Consider the following 24,670-nt stretch of genomic DNA (forward strand, 5'->3'; position numbering starts at 1 on the left):
TGATCCAAAGTCCCACTCTACCGTAACTGAGCCAAATCCCTATAATAAACCTCGATATCCTTCCTGTCAAAACAAGTAATCAGCTTTGAGCTGAAAATCTCCTATGAAGTGATGAGTCTGTGATCCTGGGTGACCAATCCATGATGCCACCAATTATAGGCTGCTCCCTCAAGATGCATTGTGGCAAATCTAATAGCTTATGTTTCCGTCATGGGCTTGAGTGTTAGGTAAGTATCCAACTTATGAATCCATGCCCTGGCTGAAGTTTTATTGCTGCCATCAAAAGTGGGAAGGGTTAATTTGTTCATAGCATGTTTAAGATCCCTGTTCTGCATCCTGGGCCTCCTATCATGATGAGGTCTCTCAGCTTCCCTCTTTTGGTTCATATATTGAACAAAAGTCAAATTTTGCTTGATTGGATCCGGAAATAAGTCCCACTCATCATATAGTGCCATAACATTATCAAGTAACAAGGTTGGGGTTGCGGGTTGAGCCACTTCTTCTTCAACATTATTTCCCACAAAAATGGGCATCAAGGATCTATCTGTATTCCGAGTAGAAGCTCTTGCTGCATAGGGTGATCCTGCTATGCTACCAACCCCACTGTGGTGGCTCGGTGCTCCTCTACTCTAATGTTGTAGCAAGGTTGTTTTGCCCCTCTCTAATAGCCCGCAAGGTTTCCATTACTTCCCTATCCACTGTTTCATCATTTCATGCTATTGGAGAAGCTGGTGCTTGTTCATGAACCTGTTCACTTCTAGTAGTTTGTTCAACCTATACTTCTGGCCCAAAACTTATGTCCTCATCTACTGAATAACTATCTTCCACTACAAGATGTTCTAAAGATTCTGTCTATTCCAACTGAAGATGACGGAATGTATACTGCTTTTTACTCATTCCCAACTGTCATTTTGCTTAATGAATCTGCAAATAATAGTTTTCTCCCACAAGCTGGCAGGACTTGTGGCTCTGATAACACTGTAATGAACTGTCCTTAATTTTTTGATCAATTCTTATGCAATTTGGAGTGTTAATTTCGTCAAACAATTTGCAGACCACTTGGAGTAACCTTAAAATTCTTTATATTGATTACTGTTATGTGAGATTCTGAGGCCTATGAAGAAATGCATACAATCATGATATAAAACAGTTTGAAGGCACAACCATAGAATGAACAACTTACTTTTGTACTGTAAAATTTTATATCAGAACCTTCAAATGTAACCTCAATTCAAGAACAGTATATCTTCAGGCTTTTCGAATTTGAATGAGGCTCCAAATATATATTGAGATTCAAAAAAAAAAATTAAGGAATATAAATTCCGTTCAATACAAGCACAAAATGGATTTAAGAGCCTGATGTTACAAACCTCTTGTTAAACTAGAACTGCTGGAAGTAATACTTGCCATATGGAGACGTCATGTGCTAACCTTCCCTAGTGCCGTAGACCCAACAACTAGTTTGGTTCCCACTCCATGTCTGATTCCTATCTCTTCCAATGACGTGGACCTGCTGCATGGCAACCTTCCTCACGATTTTAAAGAAACCTGACCCGTCAAAGAAGCTGCGTTTATCCTGGCGTAAATGATCTAACTATCCACCAATGACCTCAACCTATACACCTTCGATACCCATTACTGGACATGTCAAGGGCAACTCGAGATTTCCAAACTCGGCATTCAGTCTGTGCTCTATCCCGTGTGAATGACCATCTCCACATATAAACGTCTGGCAGGGGATCTTAACCCGAATGGGCTCTCAGCTTCAATCTATTGAAATGACATTCGAATGGCACACCATGTCTGGCAAGACTACCAATACGCCTGCACTCCAATTACCTCAACCTGTTGGGAGTTTCCATACACCTGGGGAAAATGCGTAGATACAAGTCTGTTTCTAGTCACCCGAATTTCTGCCTTCTCACGTCAAAAACTGCCTGTATAACAATCTTTCCAAATAGGGAGTCTTTGCAAATGTCAAAACCTGAACTGCTTCCATAAATTGATAAGGGACTTGTTGCTACTGATATTTGCTAACACACTAGCTGATAAATCGACTGCATTTGATAACAACTACACTTACTTCATGTTTAAGCTGCAACTTATTGAACTTGCCGACTTCTACCCAGTTCCACTGCAAATACTGAAGAAAGGAGGTTGGGGTAACGTCCAACTCCTTAGAATATTTCTAGACTTAGAGGGTTTTCGTCCTCCCAGTCTAAAATCCAGTCATAGTAAGTAATCAGAATTTAAGAGCTCTCTTCATAAATTCTTCTTGTGTTTTGATAATCCCAATGCAACCCGTATATATAGCCTCGGAATGAGGGAAAGTACAAAGAGCAAGGAATGTGGGATTAAATGTCATTTTCGTCTTGTAGTCACTTAAAGCTATTTATAAAATAAATAACTTTAAAACATTAAAAATGACTTAGCTTTGCTCCTTTTAATAAAGTTCTAGAATAAATAAAATTAAATCCCAAATGTGACTGGAAGGCATCCTGTTATAAATCGTTATTAATCTAACCGGATGTGGAGATAGATTAATCCTGATGCCCAAAGCTAAAATTGAGAAGGGGACATGACATTCGATCTCTATTAGGATAATATAAAGTTTCTATTTCTATTTAATGGTTATCTATTGTAATCCATTGTAAATATTAGAATCTTTCTAATATTTAGTTAACTTTTAGTTAGTCAGTAGTTATCTGCTAACTAGAATAGAATGTTTCTATTCTTGACGATCGTTTCCTAAGGAAACATCATTTACTCTTTTGTATATATTGATCTATTGATCTCTATTACTATCAAGCAAGTATTTTACCAATTACTTCCCCTAATATGGTATTGGAGCAAGTTCAAAAAACAATCGAAAAATTTATAATTTCTCTTTTGAAATTATTTGTCTAAAAAATTTCCGAAATTAATTTTTCAAGAAAACTCATTAGTTTCTCGATTTGCAAATCTTCAAGAAAATTTCATGTTTTTTCAAAACCCATTTTCCAAAAAGAAATTCATTTTCCCCTCCATTTTTTGTCTATTTGAACGCGTTTTTCCTCCTACTACGGACATATTTTTAGTTGCATTTGAGAGCTTTTTTCTATGATTGCAACTTGTTTGGGCTCCATCTGAGTTTTGGCCCTGCTAAGACACAATTTCTAGTCCTCTACACAATTTTGTGGCTCTGTTTGGGCGCATTTCTGCAACCCACACAACGTTTTGTTGCTGGTGGTTGGACGTTGACCTGCAAAAAACACCATTTTTTCCTACAGATCCTGGACATTTTTCCGCTCCTTGGACGTCGTCTAGGGTTCCTATATGCCTTTGTATTTGATCCGTACCTAGGATCTGCCATTTTTCTTGTTCAAATTGTAAAATCAACCATTTTTTAAGCTTTCTTGGAGCCGAGTACATTTGTTTCAAAATCCTAAATTTTTGTACTAGATCCAAAATAATTTTTTTAATTCATGGTGGGTTTTTCGAGAGCTCAACTGAGTTGTCCTCTATTTTTATGGGTGCCTCAACTTTCCTACCAATGGATTCAAAATCCGGCATATTCCTGTCGAGTTTTCTAAGCTCTCTTCTGGGTACCTCTTATTTTTCTAGGTCTTTCAGTTTTTGCCTCAAAGTATGTGCCTTCACAAATTTTCATGCTATTTGGCTGAAAAATGTGCTATGACATCTTTGAAAAATATTTTGCTCAAGGGAAATCAAAAGTTCAATGGTCACAATTATGGCACGTGGAAGCAGTAGAAACATTTGACTACAACTGGTACTGATCAAGATACATATGATCAAAATAATCAGGAGGGAATTAGCTCCCTTAGATTCCATCCCGCAAGACAGTTGTCGAGATATGGGAGCATTTCAAGAAACTTCATAAGACTTCAAACAAAATCCGAGCCTTTTTCTCAAGAACACTTTGGTTTCTATTGTCATGGATGAGCAGAATCACTCCTAAAACACTTGAATAAGATTCAGGAAATCCGTGATCAATTGCTTGCCATCGAACACAAGATGGAGGAAGAGGACATTGTGGTAATAACCCTCAAAAGTTTACCCAAGTCCTATGAACATTTTATCGAGACTCTCAACTAATACTACTAGCCTCGGACTTGGTCAGACCCAAATTGGGCTTGAACTCGAACTCGATAGCCAGACTCGGCAAGGAATCGACAAGGAGGGCAAATTAATAAACCCATGAAATTCAAAGATTTTTAAAAGATTTTAAGTTTTTTTAATGCATCATTTAGCCAATTAATATCAAATACACAATAATTGAGATAAATAAAAGCTACTTTGCACACATACACAACTTTTCATAGATTGTGTAAGAACAAATGCAATCTTTTGAAATAAATTACTTAAAGTTTAACTCAATAACATAATACAAATCTAAAATATACTGTAATTGTCAAATGTCCACTACAATATCCATGGAATCAAAAGTTCAAAACATATATCAAAAGAAAGGCTCATAGTAACCTATGTCTTCCTACGAGTATGCCTAAGATAGGTCATGGAAAACTCTAGAGCCATCCCCTCTCCCTATGTTTGAGATTAAACCTTAGTGACAAGCTCATCCTCATCCTCATAATCCTAATCATCAAAGTTGGATCCATCACTCTTGGCCTCAGGGTCCTGTATTGGGTCTCCTCACGCTCTAGCTTCCTCCACTACCATCACCACTGCCTCTGCCTCTCAATCCACCTGATCAACCCACTCCAAGTCTTCATCACTAAAGATAGGATCATTAACCTCTTGTTCCACCTTGCTTGTATATCAAACTTCTCTAATACGATGGGAGATGTGTCGGTGCAAAAAAATTGTCTGTAATAGAAGCGAAGGTTGTAATGAACAAAAACAAGATCATTCAACTTTTTTGCTGCCAACTTGTTGCACCTCTTCGAGTTTATATGCTCCAACATAATCCAATTGCATTTGCACCCTGAAGCACTAGATGGTTGGCTCAAGATACGAACTGCAATCCTCTGTAGATTTGGCACCTTACTACCAAACATCTCCCACCATACATCTGAAGTAAGAAAATTTTAAATCAGTTTTTTTAACTTTTGACTTTATCAATCTAGATTCTAGATTCTAAAGCGGTAATAAAATAGAAATTAAAATTTGGAATCACAGAAATTTTCCAAGCATTAGGTGGGATCCGATTTTTCTTGCGTAAGTCTCGTGACAATAGGTCTCCTGGTGCTTTCTTATACATCTCTATCTCACGGACTATAATTGTTTCATCAGGTGACATTCTCTCTATAACATCATAGAGGCCACTCAAGACCTCTTCATCAACCTTAAAATTTGGGCTAAATTGGTATGTTCGATTAAGAAAGTGGGCAGTTGTATGTATCGGCCTATGAAGTAGATTGTGTCATCACCTATCAATGGCATCCCATATGGGGCCATATTTATCCTGATTCCTTGCATAAAAGGCTTGAATTGTCTCTTTCGCACAATCCATGCCCTTGTAAATGTAACTCATTGAGGGCTTCTCTCCATCAACAATCCATAGGAAAACAATAAGAGGCTCTATGAACTACATTCATTGTGAAAAACAAAGCATTAAGCTTTAAGTTTTCCTTTTAAAAATGAACAATGACAATGTCAATGAACATAAACAAGTGTTTAAAACATTAACAAAAATAGTGAAATGAAATGGAAACGAGCATAAAAAGGAAAATTACCTTAAGAATCTCTTTTGTGGGTTTCCAAAAGCCACTCTTGTCAATAACCCGATCAACCACCTCAACATTTGCATTGAGCTTTGCATATGATGAATTTTTCCATTCCTCACATACAAAAATACCTTTCAAACCTTACATTAAGAACAGCTTTCAACATGAAAAAATTTGTTGCAAATCTAGTGATCACTGGACGAGACAACCTTTTTATTTCTTTTTGTGTTGCCTCATAAGATTAAGGAACCACGCAAGATTATATATGAATTTGCAAATATTCCTTGCTCTACACATTTTTTTATTGAAGCAATTTTACCTAGATCCTCCAACATGAGGTCAATGCAATGTGCAGCACAAGGGATCCAAAACAAGTGTCGGTGGCTCTGCATAAGATGTTTACTACAACAACATAATTTTCTCCATTATCTGTCACAATTTGCACCACATTCTCCTTACTCACCTCCTTCAACACTTCATTACCTCACAAAGTTACTTAGCATTTTTGGTCTTCCCCGAGCCATCAATTGATTTCAAAAACATTATGGAACCTGAGAAAAAATAAAGGAATTTAGTGCAATCACTATTATCTCCAAAATTTGCACCCTAATACTTAAGTCCTAAAACCTTCAGCAATTTTGGAGCAACATTGGATCAACTAGAGGTTGTGGGTAACCTATGACCTGATTGAACCTCCGGACTCTAGGCCAGTTCCTATTTGATATCTGATGAACTCACCTATACTAACAAAAGATGTGAAATTTGCATGAAAAAGGGGAAAAGGGGTAAAGAGGTAGTCTTGTAAAATGGAAAACCTAAATGATGAAAACTAAGGTGATACATCAGAAAAGAAATGTAGATTACTATTATATTATGTGACACAATGAATGCTTTCAACAAATAACCACAAAACACACCTTGAAGGAATTGTTAATTCATATAAATATTTCATGAGAAGGCTAAAAAATAAAATTATGAAAGGAAATAAATCACAATCAAATATATCACCAAGGAAACACAGCTCAAGACCTATGAATAACAAATATCAAACATGGAAGATGTAAAATGAGACATTACCAGAAAGGTTTATGAATAAAACACAGTTAGATAACATCAATCACCAAAGACATACAACCAAATCTTTATTCCCAAAAGCTGAGTCCAATGAAAACTATATTACAATTGAAAGCCCAAAGAACAATACATCTACATGAATGGCTCAAAAAATTTGAAAAAAAGATGCCAAGGACATAAAATCACATATGCATCGCTCTCCTCTCGAAATCTAAAACCCTTCTCTATCAAAAAGAGAAGTATATAACAAAACTAGACTCCCAATCATCTTCCCACAAAATCAGGAAGCGAGGGTCGGATATCAGAGAAATCTCCTCAAAAAAGGAGTCCCCGATCTGAAAAATCATGCCAACTATCCCTCAATTTGTGCCTCAACCATAGGTCTATGATGACCACTCAATAATAACTCAAGAATCTCCAAAAATCTCCCAAGAATGTCTCCACAATCATCAGTTGGGACTTTTAATCAAAATGCAATCACTAAGACACTTGGCAAAGCAAAACGCCAGCACTACAAGTCATTTCAGTTCAAAAATTCGAACTGAACCTAACTCCCATGACTAGGCATTTAGATTGTCACCTTATTCCATTCAAACACCCAGTCAACTTATGACTCATCAATCTTCTATTTGAAATTAATTCAAATTCCCCTCTAACTTATTATTTTGTTGCAGTAAATTTATTATCTAATAATTGATTTATTAGGCATCAATTATTTAAATAATAATTACATTAAAAACTCAACAAAATAATAAATCAATTAAAATGGTAACACATCATATAATTTAAGTGAGTTATACATTACCATTTTAATTAATATAATCATGCAACACTTTTAAGGAGTGGACCCGAAATCAACATAAAATTAGGTTTTTAAAGAAAGAAGTCAAAACAAAACATCTTATTTCACTTTGTGTGGGTAGCTGGAAAGGAAAAGAACCCCAGGTTTGAAGAAACCCTAGCCACACCATGATGGTAAGATATGGAGACTTTTTGTGATTTCTTGCCTTATTTTCTGCATGCCATGATTGCTTTTTCTCCTGTTATGATGTCTGCTCTTTGAGTTGTGGTGAATTCCTTATCTACAGCTATGAGTAGTGGAGTTCTGGGGTAATTATGATGAGTTTGAAAGGCAAATGAGGCTAGGGTCTGCTGTCATCTTACTTGGCCACCATTGCTTGGACTAGATAAGCCAAATTTTTTCTTTTTCAAACACTAAGGCTAGTATTCGAAGGTTCATTTTTCAATCATTTGATGACCCATGGCTTCATTTGCTTTCATTTGTCAGAGATCTCTTTCCTGGATGTGAACTTTGATAATACTTTGTATTTTTTTTGAATTGGTCGGATCTGGAATTTATTGTATTTGTAATTTCTGAAGGCTAGAACCATGAGTTTTGACTGTTTGTCTTTCACTGTAAACATGGTGTTGAGCTTACTGTCATTTTCGAGGACCATCCTGGAATTTCTTTACCTTTTTACTTTGTCTTTGAAATTATTCTAAAGCCGCATTGGGACTTATATCTGTGACTAGGTCTGATTCTTCTCTGATAAAATGGCTTCTAGAGCAGCTTCTCTCTTTGCTTTTCCTAACGTTTCTCCTCCAACAACCATTTCTGGGTCATAAGTGATTGCTTTCTTGACCATACCATACAGGTTTTTCATATTTTGATGAATAACAAAAAAATTTGATCTGGGTTCTTTGAAGTTTCAGAAAAGAATGTCATTACAGCTGATAAATTACTCTCAGACCAGAATGTGAAGCCATAAATATTTTAACAAAGAGTTTTTTTCTTAAACCCCATTGGTAAACCATAATGAACTTAAGGTATATTTATGTGTTGTTAAAACACCCTGCACATACTTTCCTAATATCATCTTTATGAATGAGCTTGTTTTCAGCCTTGGTCTCTGCCAATAGTGGATAAAAGGAAGATTTGCATAAAACACAAAAAAATGTATCCTTTTTCAATGTTGAATCTAGATTGCTGAATCTTATTGCAAATCCGAAACATATCTCATTTTTCCGTTCTTCCTTCGTGTGTCAGCATAGAATGATATATCATAAAAAGATGTATTTTTTGTTGAACAATTGCAGACTTTTGTTATTTCTCTAATGTCTGCATTTTCCATTCTGTCATACCATTTTTTTGATTTTTTCCCTCCTCTTACTGCTCTTTCTCATAGATTTTCCACTTGCTGATGCATATAGCAAATCATACTGTAGATTCTGAAAATAAGGTTTCATTTCTTTAACTGACTGTAGCTTTTCCTTTTCAGCACACTTGTATTGTTCTTTGCTGCATTTGACGCTTTCAGCTCTATTACTCCATTTGAAACAAAAGGTTTCAAGCCTATAAAGGCTTGTCCCATTAATGTTTGTTTTTATGGTATTGACAGCAAAACATTTCAAATCAAAATGACTTGTCCCTTTAATACTTTTGTTGTACTATTATGAATCAGCCACACACAAATGATTCAATTTGTTATGATCATGCCAGATAGGAAACAAACATATTAGTAATAAAGCATTTGTTGTGATTTTTTTCCCTTTCTGCTGATATATGTTTTTATTTTTTGCTGAGATAAGTAGCATGATAGGAATATGAATGTGAGGTGAGGTAAGGCGCTGATATTGCTTAGATCCATTGGATCTAACAACCTTTTTCTGTGAATGCAGGGTTCGGATGCATGGAAGGGACACGGTTCGAGGCAATGGATGGGACGGAAGCAAGTGGATGCAACTCAACCAGTCATTACAGGCAATGACTGGTGCTCATGACCTTTCCACTCTTTCTACTTCTTTCATGTTATTTATTTTGGTAAAGTAGGAATATGTATCAATAGATAGGACATTATCAATATAATACAGATAGGGGCTTTTCATTCATATTGAAAGAATAGATATGTACCTTACCTCTTCAAATTTGCTCTAGAAATGGAAATGTAACCCAAGTTTGAAAAAGCCCCCTCCAAAGGCTTCTTTAACTCCTCTCAATGCCTAGATGCAAGATACAGAGTGGCACAAACAATCAGCAACCAATAGATGAGAGCCAACTAATTTGCTAATCTCTCTCCCAAAACACCAATACTCTTGTAATGTTCCTTTTTGGAACATTAGAAACATTTAAGTCTTATTTCATGTAATATTAAATCGACTCTGATACTTAGGCTCAAAATATTAAACGGGAGTCGATTTAATGTTTTATTAAGGACAAAGGGGTGAAGAGGAACAAGACGAAATGCCTTAGGAAAGTCAAAGAGCCACAAGAAAATAAGACATAACTGAAGAGAAGCCAAAGAGTCTTGGTTTTGTGTATTAAAAGGAGAAAGAGGCTAATTGTTGATATGCTTGATTTTATTATTCAGTTCAGTCTCCTCTCTTGTGAGAGTCTCAGAAAGCTTCAGCTTTCAGCTAGTTGGAGGACGTAGCCCCTTGTGCTAGTAGACAGTGGATGCAAACGCATTGTCCGGAAAACATCACTTCAGGTGTTTCATTTGTGCCTACAGGTTCTTATCCTATCATTCCAATCCGACTGTTAAATCTGTATTTTAGGATTGGTTTCTGAGTACTGGTTATTGTATTGCTGTTGTATAATACAACAACGTTTTAGTTGTTGGTCGTTATATTGTTGCTATATAAGGCAATATTGTTGTTTAAGGAATTATGAGTTGCTGGTTTCATCTCATTGGTTTGTAATTCATGGTTATATGTTTGACATCTTGAATATTATCTTGGACATAACAAACTGTTATCTTGTGGAGAAGTCTCTAGTTTTATTGTTGTCTCGTACTGCATGTTCTTATAATTACATATGAATATTATATTCATAAAGACGTTGGATATATGCTGGTTGGTCTTCTACTATTTCCGGTTTTATTCGTAATGCATCTACAATCATTCAATTTAAAGTATACTGGAAAGGCAGAAACTAGATAATATCCGGAAGGGGATATTACAGTAGTATCAAAGCCTTTGAACCTGCCATCCTAGTGGGTATTCTCAAAGTGTTTGAATCAGAGGTATAAGGATCAGGAGTTTCGAATTGTTCATTGATCCCACAGCCGAAGTATTGTGGATCAATTTCTAAGTTAGGGCGTCAACATCTCAATATTCTGGGCATCTAGGAAGACCCAAACTAGTGTTTGATTAATCTGCATTTTCTGATTTTTTGGGGCACACATGTCTCAACTTGAAGGTGTTGAACACTTTGTTTTTGGAACGGTGGTAAACCCTACATCTAGCTCTGGCAAGAGTAATTCTATAGCAGTGTACCTAATTGAATACATGTATCCAAGGATCTGTGTTCTAGGTGAAGAGGCGATTGGAGGAGGTTTGTAAAGAGTGTGGATATGCTATAAAGTTCAGCACAAGAAAGCGAGAGTGCAGAAGTGTAAGGTGAGTTTTTCTTCTTTGAGATGTGTATGCAGACTGTGAGTGAAGGTACCCCTTCAAACTAGTCTTGGAGCTTGATTCAACAATTCTATTCATTGATCCATCAAAGACCACTCCTAAAGTCGTACTTCATCTCAAAAACTCCAACGTGACAGTAGGGTCTTATGAAAGTCTTCTTTTAGAAGTAGAAAGGTTGGCAAATTGTGGTGCAAAACTTTGGGTGGATACGCCATGCACAAATATGGCAATAGTTGATGCTTTTCATTTTGTATGCAATAAGTACTTTGAAAATCTGCCCAAGAGAAAAAAACAGAAAAGCATTCAAGATTCAGAGATAATTAAGGTCCAAACAAGAAACTCTTGCAACCGATAATTGTAACTAGCACAAGTGCGTGTGATTCAGGCCAAGACAAGCCCACTGCGAAAAGCCAGATTCTCGTATTTTTATTATTTGAAGGGATCAGTTCAAATCGGTTTCTGCCCCGCCATTTGCTCCGGTCTGTCTTTGAATTTCCTCATTGATCAGTACGAGTGTTGTTTAAATTCCAACGCTCTACTATTGTGAATATCTATTCGTTCGTTCCAATCTCGTTAGATCTTATTCAACAGTCTAAGTATCAAATCACGCCTAAACAAAAGAAGATAAGGATGGGTATTTAGTAAATTCCGATAGTATAACCTGTGTGTGGCCAAAGGTTGGAAATGCTACGAGAAGCACAATTCAAACCAGAAATAACGCAAGGAAGACATATCGACAAGAAGCCAGATAATTACATGAAATACAATCAGAAATTTTAGACACTGTGACCGGTTTTTGAAATTCCCGTGAAATATAAAGCAACGTCTTTGAGCGATATGAAAAGGCTCATAATAGTTTTCATCAAGTTGGTTAGATGCTTGCCAGGGTTTTAGAACCTTAACGTGGTATGTTTTTGTCGTTACCTATTCGCAGCGTGGAATACAAACCTTGGAGCTAGCGACATAGGTGTGGGACAGTCGAAAGTCATTACAAAGCATTTATCTATCGTGTGAGGATCCTTAGTACTGTAACCGGTGAGGTGTCGGGTCCAGTCTGGACGTAACCACAAATGCAGTGGAGTTACGTAATCATGAAACGTAACAATTGGAACTTGGTCTAATACCCGTCGTCTGCCACTAAAAGTCGTGAGAAATCAATTAGGGGAAAGTCGATGTTTATAGCAGAACATTGGCAGACAATCTCTATGCGAACAATGCATAGTAATAAAGGTAACCGCAACCAAGAAGGGAATAGCAAAGCACCACGAAAGCAAGTATCTTCAGTTTGACTAAGACCGTATTAATTTTTGGTGATTGCCGATTTGTCAGAAGCTTCACATTACTACTCCTATCGCAGATTTGACGTGGAGAAATATACAATTTCGAAAGAGGACTTTGGAGTTTAGTCGATTTTAATACTCAAGGTTCACAGAAAAGTAATTTTGCTACTAATCTATCTGAGAAGTTTTGTCTAACAAGTGCTTACCAATAGCAAATTGGTATTAAGATTGAGTCTTAGTGTGGTTCAGAAAATAGCTAATAGAAGCTTCATCTATTCTAGAAGTGGGGGAGTTTAGAGGGCTGGTACAAATTGATCCATTACTAAGGAGTTGGCAAAGATCTGTAGCGTAACTTTTTGTCTCATGCAAGAGATGTGTGGTAATCTTAAATGTAAGTCTTTATCAGATTATTCTAATTAGCCTATAGGCTATTTAGTGTGAGTACAGGTCCACAATTGGCCTGAAAATTGGTCTCATTCCCACAAACCGAATAACAGTGCTAGAAAAACAAAGGCGAATAATACATTGCATAATGTTCGACATTTATTACTTTGTACCTTGTAAAATCTGGTAACAAGACGGATGGGATTAATGGAACACTCTGAGTTATATGTACAAATCAATAATTGACTTCTAAAATGGAGGGAGGCAAATTGATGAGCTCAAATGGAACAGAATTGTTTCTGGTATTTAATTAAGACACATGGTTGGAATTAATGACAATCAACATCTATTCCTAAAGATTATTCAGCAAAGTGACATTGGAAGGGTTGGATGCTAGAAGATCTGATATTGTAGCCAAAAGAGGTCAGCCTTAAACAGAATTGATAGAATCTCTACGCATCGGGCCTACATCATGAAAGAGTATCCATTTTGGTAATTTGGGAAATTATAGGATTTGGGGTAATATCAAGAAAGCTACTATGAAGCTACAAGAGCAATTAGTCCAGAATTCAGCCTTCATTATAAAAATCTGAAATACTCGACATTTATGGAGAGTATGAAGGACTTCCTACCCGAATCTAGAATGATTTACCATTCAATGACTACTTGGATTTTTATCTAGGGCAACTAAATATGACTAATATGGCAAAACAAAAGTATCTAGAGTTGGTCCAGGTTCTCTTTACAAACGAACAACACATAGGGGTGTACGAAGAATTTCAGATAGACCAGAATTATCTTTTGGATGATCTTGAAATAGAAGAGCAGATAACTACCAGAAATAAGTAGCCTTCTTGCGATCACATAGAAGATATTACACGAGGTACAGGTTTCTTCGTTGGTGACTTGGAGGTGAGCTTTGCCAAGCAGAATAATGAAGTAGATTGCACACAAGGAAATAATAGTTTGGGACCTCAGTATCATGAACCTTATATTCATTATACTCAAAACGTGAATGTAGAAGAACAACCCAGGATGACACTGCAAGACAATCAACAGATTCAACAGGGAGATAATGATATACATGCCTTACAGGATCAATTGAATGTTAGTAAAGACATGGTCGTGGCATCCTTGGTGCAGTTTGACAGTACCCATGAGTTGGTTGAGGAGCTCTATAGGAAGGCACGAAGGGAAGGAAAAGAAGATTGGCTTGTTGTTGATCTGTAGGTGATCAAAACAGCTCTTGAATCCATGAAATCAGAATATTTGTACTTGCTTTCTAACAGGGATAACATTCTTAATGTTGCAGAAATTCATATTGATCAGCTAGACAAAGAAAGGAATGAGATTATGGAGCTCAAAAGGGAGCTTAAGGATACTCATGAGGCCTAATTTTCTCTTCAGTAAGTAGAAAATCAGATTAGGATCATGAATCACTCTCAAGAGCAGGAGGATAAAGAGAGCAGGAGTTTTTTCTAGAAGTGATTGATGAACTCGATAGTATTCAGCAAATGTATGCCTTGGACAATTGTCCCAAGCGATCAAGTACCCAAGTTTCAGATCACTTTCAGCTTATCGATAACCCCGTGTTTGAAGTTGATGCTGATTAGATTTCCAATAATCCTTTTTTTGAAATAAACAAAGACTCTCCTTTTGATTATCATGATGAAGATGATTCTGAGTTCAGGATATAGAATCCTGGTACGATTCCTAGCAATGAATATGGGTCACAAGATGGAAGTGGCAAATTGACTACGGTTATGCATCACAGGACCAGTCCATTTTGGGTTCCTGATTTCACACCATACCGAAGTTGGTTGGATTATTTACATCAGCCTTTGGACAGATTTTGGTATAGTTTTGAGGAGAGTTATGTGTTGATCATAAGTAATACTCTTTCAGCTTCATTCTTATTCATAGTACCTATGTATTCAGAGGTTATCCAGATTGATGATGACAGTATGGTATTTGATGCACCCAAAGTGCTACTTTCAGTTTTCGAGTAGTTCATTTCTTACATCGTCCACTTAGGTCAGGTTTTCACATTCTACTGGATTATAGATGGACCTTGGATATACTTCTATACCATCATAGCAGCATGGAAGCATAACAGAGTTTGGGATCCAGGTGTTGGCAAATTGTATCTATGGTTGGACGAGGATTTAATTGCGGTCATGGTGTTGATCAGTGCTGATCAGTTGACAGGTGCAGGTGCTGAGTTTTTTCAAGAGTTATTTGGGATCCAAGGATCCAGTTGAGAGATAGATTGCAGAGAGACATCTGGCTTCGCTGCATGGCCGAAGTCATTTTCAGTTTGGATTGCAAAGCTACTTGCAAACTCGTATGGGATCTTGGTACTGATTGCTTGGGGACAAGCAATTTTTAAGGAGGGGAGATTTGTAATGTTCCCTTTTCGAACATTAGAAATATTGAAGTCTTATTTCATGTAATATTAAATTGACTCTGATACTTAGGCTCAAAATATTAAAAAGGGGTCGATTTAATGTTTTATTAAGGGCAAAGGGGCGAAGAGGAACAAGATGAAATGCCTTAGGGAAGTCAGAGCCACAAGAGAATAAGACGTAACTGAAGAGAAGCCAAAGAGTCTTGGTTTTGTGTATTAAAAGGAGAAAGAGGCTAATTGTTGATATGCTTGATTTTATTATTCAGTTCAGTCTCCTCTCTTGTGAGAGTCTCAGAAAGCTTCAACTTTTAGCTAGTTGGAGGAAGTAGCCTCTCGTGCTAGCAAATAGTGGACGCAAACCCATTGTCCGGGAAACATCACTTCAGGTGTTTCATTTGCCCCTATAGGTTCTTATCCTATCATTCCAATCCGACTGTTAAATCTGCATTTTAGGATTGGTTTCTGTGTACTAGTTATTGTATTGCTGTTATATAATACAATAACATTTTAGTTGTTGGTCATTATATTGTTTCTATATAAAGCAATATTGTTGTTTAAGGAATTATGAGTTGCTGGTTTCATCTCATTAGTTTGTAATTCATGGTTATATGTTTGACATCTTGAAAATTATCTTGGAAATAACGAACTGTTATCTTGTGGGGAAGTCTCTAGTTTTATTGTTGTCTCGTATTGCATGTTCTTATAATTACATATGAATATTATATTCATAAAGACGCTAGATATATGATGGTTTGTCTTCTACTGTTTCCGGTTTTATTCGTAATACATCTATAATTATTCAGTTTAAAGTATACTGAAAAGGCAGAAACGAGATAATATTCGGAAGGGTATATTACAACTCTTCCCTCAACTCTTCTCTCTCTATTCTTTGTGTTTGCAAGTGATAGAATGACCCTTTTAGCTCTTACTCATGCTTTACATACCAAAAAAAAAACATTAAAATGTTGTTTTTATGTGTGTTTTGGACTTTGCCCGCCAACCGAGTCAACCTAAGGGGACTTGGCGAGTCAACTGAGTCAGTTGCCTCGACAAGTCAGCCAAGGCTCAGCCAGGATGTCAGTCGAGTCCAAATCCTGAGGTATTTTGCTTCGTTTTGCTCAACTTGCCAAGTCTTGTAATGCTACTCTCAACATCACTTCTACCGATGTTGATTTGAGTATCACAAATCTTTGCACACTTCTGCTTCAACAAGATGGCAAGTTGCCTTTGCTACTAGATCCTTTCAAAAGGATAAGGATCACTCTCATTCACAGCAGTCTTTTGAGCAAAGTCCTCTACTCCAGCATCAAAAGGCTCTAGGAAAAGGAACATTCAATGCAACTACTACCACAAGTATGATCAAATGAAGGTTTAATGTTGGAAATGCTTAGCTTCACCATCTAAGCAATCCAATTCGCAGCCAAAAGCTAACAGAGAAAAGCACACTAAGCAGATAAAATCTACCTTTTATGCCTTCATGGCTAAAAGACTTGCAAATCATGTCAAGTCGTCTGCTTGGTACATTGATTCTAGTGCCTCTTGTCATTTCATCCATCGCAAAGACTAGTTCAATGACTACCAGCCTTCTTTAGATTTAATTATTTTTGGTGGAGTAGAAGAATACACTATTGTCAACAAAGGTAACATTAAAATTCAATTTGCTAGGAGGAATCTCATTTTCCTCGATGTGTACTACGTTCCAGGGATGGAAATAAATCTAATCTCAGTCAATGAGTTGCTACGACACTCTCAACATTTGGACGTCACCTTCAATTAAAATCAGTGCACCGTCACTGATATGGAGACTTGGTCTGTTGTTGCAGTTTGTCTTGAGGATCATGGTCTTTTAAGACTTGTTGATTCTAGTGATTCTCAAGACTTAACTATAGCTTCTCAGTAATCTTCTGTTAGTACACTTTGGCACCAACAATATGGGCACTTAAATGTGCATTATCTCTCTCATCTTTCTAGGGAAGAGTTTGCCCTTGGATTGCCAGAGATTCAGACTCAACAACTTGGAGTTTGGGATGCATGTAAAGTTGAGAAGCAACATTGCACACCTTTCAAAAGTGGTGATTCATGGCGAACTTGTCAAGTACTTCAGCTTGCTGATATTTGCGGCCCTATGGCCACTCCTTCTGTTCTTGGGTCCAAGTATGTTGTTTGTTGATGATTTCAGTAGAAAAATATGGGTCTATTTTCTTAAAAAGAAATCAGATGCATTTACTGTATTTCTGAAGTTTAAACCTCTAGTTGAAAAAGTATCTGGAAAATCTATTATTGCTCTTAAGTCAGATGGGGGGAATTTTGTTCTAATGAATTCTTTAGCTTCTGTAATATTCATGGCATCAAGCGCCAATTAACCACCCCACACACCACAACAAAATAGTGTAGTTGAAAGTCATAACTAAATAATCACTAAGATGGCTCAATCCATGCTCGACCACAAACATGTTCCAAAGAAGTTTTGGACTAAAGTAGTTAACACTGCAATTTACCCTTTGAATCAGTCACCTACTGTAGTGGTCAAAGGTAAGACTCCAAAAGAGGCATGGTCATGTCACAAGCCCAAAATCAGTCACCTAAAGGTTTTTGGCTTTCTTGCCTATGTTTGGATCCCAGATGCATCATGCACCAAGTTATATGCCACGAGTCAGAAACTCATGCTTGCTGGATACAGTAGTCTTCACAAAGCCTACTATGTGATCGACACTGCGACATCACATTTCCTATACAATCATGATGTAGTCTTTGATGAGCAAAGAGAAACATTCATGCATGTTTCTCCTATTCCTAATCCAACGGATCAGCCTATGAAGGCTCATGATTTGGGAGTACAGCTTCCAATAGGTCCACCTGATGGGAGGGCTCCAAAAGCTCCAGTGATTCCTGTACAAACACCTCTAGCTTCTCCTACAAGATCACCTAGATATGCAAATGATTCATCTGATTTTGATCGAAATTCTTCTATGAGGAACCTGATTATAGAGCATCTATTGATGCTAAGTTGTTCCTCCTCTCTGGCCTAAGTGGTGGGCTAAGATACTTACTGATCTTTGAGATGATGAGCTCATTGATGGGAAAATTGCAAAAGGAGAAAACCTACAGAGTCAGTTAATTTTTCTCTTATGGCCAACATTCATAGTGTGTTTGAACCTCAAACATATTCGGCTAGAGGAATTCCAAAGTGGGAATAGGCCATGAAATCAGAACACCAAAGCCTGCTAAAGAATCACAACTAGGTTCTTTTTGATCTTCCACCAAGGAAGAAACCCCTTAGTTAGAAATGGGTCTACAAAATAAAATACAAGTTTGATGGTATTTTGGACAAGTACAAAGCTCGTTTAGTTGCAAAGCGCTTTTCCTAGCATTGAGGCATTGATTACAAGGAGACCTTTGTTCCTACAACAAAGATAAGAATTATCAGAATAATCCTATCCATGGTAGCAAAGTTGATTGGAAGCTCCACCAGAGGGATTTCAAGAGTGTTTTCCTAAATGGTGACCTGCAAGAAGAGATCTACATGATGCTACCTCTTGGTTTCAAGGTTGCTAGTAAAAACACTAGGTTCTTATACTAGTGAATGCTCTAAATGGTTTGAAGCAGGCCCCTACGGCATGGTACATGAAAATCGATAAGGACCTCTGTCACTAAGGCTTCCAGAGGAATTCTTCAGACTCAATTTGCACATCAAGACTATTGACATTGACATCACCCTTCTGATCATTTGTGGATGATGATCATCATTGGCAATTTGGCATCTTTGATTCAAGGAATCAAACAAAGTTTATGCCAGTCTTTTGATATGACTAACCTTGGGCTCATGTATTATTGCCTAGCTTTGAAGTTTGGCAGTAGTCTCCTAGTATGTTCCATTCTCGGTCCAAATATGTCCGAGCTCTGTTAGACATGTTTCATATGCACGATTGCAAGCTTGCATCTACACCCATGGAGAAAGGTACGAAGTCAAGTTTCTTTCTTCTCCAATTGATGATACCACATACAAGCAACTAGTAGGTAGCCTCATCTACATCTCTGCTACTAGACCTGATATCAGCTTCGCATCCAACTATATCTCACGCTTTATGATAGCTTACAAGGCTGGTCATTGGATGGCAAAAAAGTGTGTACTTTGTTATTAAGGGCGCTAAAGAATATGGACTTCTTTACTCTTAGAGTTCTAATCCTAAATTGAGTGGGTTCACAAATTCAGATTGAGCGGCCTATGTTGACAATAAAAAATCAACTCCTAGATATGTGTTAAATTTAGGATCCGGTGTCGTCACATGGACTAGTAAGCAGTAGGAAGCAATTTCTCTTTCCTCTAAAGAGGCTAAATATAGAGGGGCACTTAAGGCAGGTTGTGAAGCTATTTGGCCTCGATGCTTGGGGATATGCAAATCTCACCAGCAAGACTAACCACTTCGTTTGTTGATAATGAAGGTGTCATGTCCATATATTTATAAGATTTAATAGTAAATAAATAAATAATAGAATAAATAATAATAAATTATGATATGATTTATTATTATATATTATAAATATAATGGAAAAACAGAATAAATTAATAATTAATTAAAATATATTAAATGAGTAACTATTGAAATATAAATAAGCTATATTCTATAAAGCTCAAAATTGAATAGATTTAAATAAATATTCTATAGGCAACTATAAATAAATACATGGTCATACATTAATATGATCATATATGATAAAGTATTAATATTATAATTTGAATAAAGTAAGCATATCAAAGCATAATAAGATCAACAAATACATATTAAAAGAACTAAAGTGTCTGGCTGGGTAGAGTCATGACTCATCACAGTCACAAAAATACATATAAGAAAACCATCACAGCGAACATTGCCGGGGATCAAAAAAAACAAAAACTTCAGGGCCACCAGTATCATCGAGCAAAACACATAAGGAAGCCATCTGCGATTAGAATTGCTATCACTGACACATGGAAGAAGGCATCGAATGGAAAAGGAAGCACAATATGAAAGTCTTATAATATAAGACTTCATACCAAACGATTAATTCCAAAAATGGGTGATACTACAATCAACGCAAGAACTATTAATGCTCTGTCAGGATAATAGGCAGTCATCGAATATGGAAGATCATAGAGAAATAAAACAGTGATATAAGAAATAAAGGGAGTTTGCAATAATAAGCTTATCACATTGGAATGAATAGAAATAAGCAGAACACATAGTAGCATTTAAACAATCCATCTTTGAGAGAAATGATGAGCGTATTTTCAAGAGCACTACCAACAGTATATGGTCTGCACCAGGTAATAGGCAAGGAATGTAAACTCAATGGGTGATAAAGAAGCACTTACACCAATAGAAAGATTTATTACAAGAATCGAATGTAATCTCCAGGACTGAGAAGTTTGCAGTCATATGCATGTAGACTGGGACATCCAATCACCATTTTTGTATTCATAGTGGCATCATAGACAATCTTGGTAAATATCTGAGATAACTGATCAGGCAAAACCATGACCAAGGTATTATCTATCACGTGTATTGATAGACTGAGGGAAGCTCTATGTAAGGCACGTCATAACTAATCCTTTGATAGGAAGCATCAAAGAATGGGAATTAAATCATATGTAAAATATTATATTTGAGAATGCGTTATTCAAGATAATCAATAATGCTAATCTTGTATTGAGGGAAGAGAAATGAAAGATTTTTATTAACAAATGATCAATTATACCACGAATGACCTACGAATAAAAGAGCTATTATAACTACCACACCAATATAACGGGTGCAACATTGTTATAACAATATGGAGAATCATTCGAATAAGATGAGAGCAGATATAAAGAAGTGAAATAATGGAATATTTATATATCGAAACATATGAGCACGTATGGACATATTTAATGCTCTACAAAAAGGGATCATAGATGATTATTATAAATGGGTAAAAATCTTATAGAAAATAAAAGTTACTGTCAATCACAGTAGACAACAGATGATATTATTTTCAATTAAGAGCATTAGTAAGATAGATTATATAGAGAGAGGATGGTAATCTTTGCATAGATTGCAATCACAGAAATCTAAAGATGACCTCAGCATTTTCCTAATTCAGAACAATATTAATAGTCATTTCTAAGGACACACTATTACCACGATTGGAAATTTTAGAGAAATAGTACAGATCCCATAGGGGACATTACAGAAGGTGTTATCAAGTTAGCAGGGAATTCAGTCTTCCGTGAATAAACCAAGCATGTGGATGTTCACTATCATTACATTTGGCAACTGGTTGAAGACAGGACAATAGACTTGCAGTATGCTCCTACAGTGGATCAGACTGCAAGTGCAGACATTCTCTCAAAGCCTCTTGGTTTAGATAAGTTTTGTCATATTCAGAGAACAGCTTGGTGTCATGGATAGATTAACCATTAAGTGAGGGTATTATGATAATAGATAGTTTCTATTATTAGTCCCTGCCTTATATGAGGCAGGGAACTATAGTTTTCATTTGACCCCCTCTCTATTTCTTTTTTTGCCCCTAAGCATGCGCTGTGACCAAAGCTTGTAATGTTATATTTTAAAAATGCAATTATAAAATGGTATTTTTGATTTTCTGATTGGCTGGGGCTCATTTACCTGGGCTTTTATTATTTTTGTGGAAAAGGAAATTAGTGGGAAATTAGCTTCATTGAGGACAGCTGTTATAACTATGATGTCATTTATTAAGCAACAGAGATGTTCTAGAAACTTCTATCATGTTGTTTTCAGTGGAAACTCTGGAATTTTCTTTCTACTGCTTTCGTTCATTTGCAAGCATGGATGACTCTGCAGACTGGTTTTCTCTATGGGCAGTAGCAATTATGTGTGTGTCATTCATGGTAAGCATAAAAGCTCTGGGCAGTCCAATTATGCAAGAGGATGTGTTTATTATCTCTAGTATTTCTCTTACCTTTCTGTGTTAGGAGATTAATCCCATATTTTCATCTGTAGGAGTGCTAATAATGAATACATGGGCAGATAGTCATGGCATGCCGCAACCAAAGATAGAACGAGGGATTTGCCAAGTACTTGCTCTTTCTCCTACCTGCTCTGTCCTAGTCACTCTTTCCTGCCATATTATTAACATGAGTGTTTCTAATTTGTAAGGGTGCACAGTGATTGCAATGCCCATACACATCTCACTAGGGTTTTTAATTTTAAATTTTATTTCATTATCTTGATCAGTCCCAACCTATCTCTTTCAGATGTGGAAGGGGCGAACAGAGTGAAAAAAATCTAGCATATGGTACAGTAATTAACATGATGAGACTACATGAGAATGCCTCACTGGTGAGAAAATTCCAATATAATGTTTGTTCATACAAAATCCCAATAAGAGGTGAGATTGCCAAGGGTGCAAGGGGGAGTTCAAATAGGCTCAACAAAACACCAACTTATATTTTAAATTTAAAAATCTAAAAAGTTTACCTGTAATTTGAAATTTTTGTTTCAAAAAGTATTTTTATTTGTCTTTTATAGTGTTTTACTCTATATCTATTTATTTCAGGTAACTTATATTGATTAATTGATAAGATTTAACATTTGTTTAGACATTTTTTATTGGTTTTCAAATTTTTTTAAATGATATATTTAAGATTTTTATATTTTTAAATCTTCTAAGACTATTGATTAAATGTTCAAATTTATATTCGAGAGCAAACCTTTAAAGCTATAAAATCTTCAAATAAAATGAAAATTAAACAATTTTAATTTTATATTCCATTGAGAAATTTTCAATTATTTTCTATTTGGTATATTTAAATTTGTATAGTGCTATATATTTAGATATTTCTAATTTATTATATTTAGATAATTATAAATTTATACATGTTTTTTCTTTTTTTTTTAAACTAGTAAATATGTTTTTATAAATAGTTGTGTTTCTCACATTTGAAGTTTGATCTATTATAAGAATTTATGTAAATTTTAATGATTGAGGTTTTAAAAGCTTGTTAAAAATAAAAACAACATAATCCTTAGCAAACATTCTTACTCTAGAATGTGTTACCACTTACCCAATCTATGCAGGTTAGTCATTTCAATAATTTATTTTCTCCTACTTGCAATAGGCAGGGACTTATGCTTGAACGGAGCTCTTGTTTTTAATGGTTATCATTTGTAATCTATTGTAAGTATTAGAATCTTTCTAATATTTAGTTAGCTTTTAGTTAGCTGTTACGTATAGCTAGAATAGAATGTTTCTATTCTTGACGATCATTTCCTAAGTAAACATCATTTATTTTTTTGTATATATTGATCTATTGATCTCTATTAATATCAAGCAACTATTTTACCAATTACTTCCCACAATAATCTTCGCATATATTACATATTTATAAAGATAGAAAATTGTCAGATTTTACTTTTAAACCCCTTAGCACAAAACTTTCAATGGTATCTAGCTCAAAGGGTTAATCAACAGTTTATTATTTTTGCTTGATATAAAATTTGACCTTAGTGTCTTCCATACAAGCACTTTTGAAATGTATGGAAAACAAAACCTTGTGCTCTTGGCATCAATTGCCAATAATATACACTAGATGGGACTAAAACGAATTATCTATGGGAACACTTTGCCCATAAAAATGTGTGTTCAGAAATAGCGGGGCAGAATATGACTTTTCCCGGGTGTTCCATAAGTGCCATGTGTCAGGATGGTCCTCATCAAAAGCTTGAACTGCTGGAGAAATCTCTCAGGGATAATGCTTCCAGCAAGGGGCATATATGGTCCCTGTACCATCTTTTGGATGGCTAGAGGACTCTGCCCTTGAAAAAAGTCTAATTTAAAAATCATTAAAAAATCTACTATTTGAAACTGCTATGTTGGATAATGGATGAAATTGGGTGTTGCTGTGTTGCCCATTCAAACTTATAACCCTAACCAAGTAGACATTGTTGCAGTATTTAGCATATATCACAATGAACAGTATCAGTTCTGAAGCAGGGAAAAGCCTCAAGCAAAGGGGTAAAACTCAAAGGCAATCACTGGACTTTTAGGGGTGAGGAAACAGAAAGTGATGAGAATTCCAGAAAAAATGCATCAAACTCCATGCAACAATGCTTTGGAAGGTGCAATGAATTATCGATGTGGAGATTATTAAAACAAATGTAGATGAGGAAAATTGAAAGGCGCATTTGCAATCTTATGCGACTGTGGTGGGTGGGTTTCAAGCATTTTGCCATTGCAGAAAAAGGTTGATATCGTGGAAAACTGCTATGTGCAAGATTGAAAGCAAGAAAAGAGGGTATGTGGATGATTATGGCTTTAGAAAAGAGGTTTTTTTTGAGTTCGAAGAAGTGCAGGAAGAGTTGTGAGACAATGGGATAAAAGCATAAGATCCTTGAAAGTATTACATCTAACAAACACATTGAATTAGT

At 36.1% G+C, this 24,670-nt stretch overlaps 1 protein-coding gene across 1 annotated transcript in view; it reads right to left on the reverse strand.

The window, feature by feature from the left end:
- Window positions 1-24,670, reverse strand: part of LOC149568067 (inner membrane protein PPF-1, chloroplastic-like) — a 214,463-nt gene that overhangs the window by 56,834 nt on the left and 132,959 nt on the right. The window lies entirely within an intron of this gene.

Source organism: Cupressus sempervirens, chromosome 3 (assembly GCF_028749045.1).
Source record: "Cupressus sempervirens isolate cs-2001-9-10 chromosome 3, ASM2874904v1, whole genome shotgun sequence".
Lineage (NCBI taxonomy): Eukaryota > Viridiplantae > Streptophyta > Pinopsida > Cupressales > Cupressaceae > Cupressus > Cupressus sempervirens.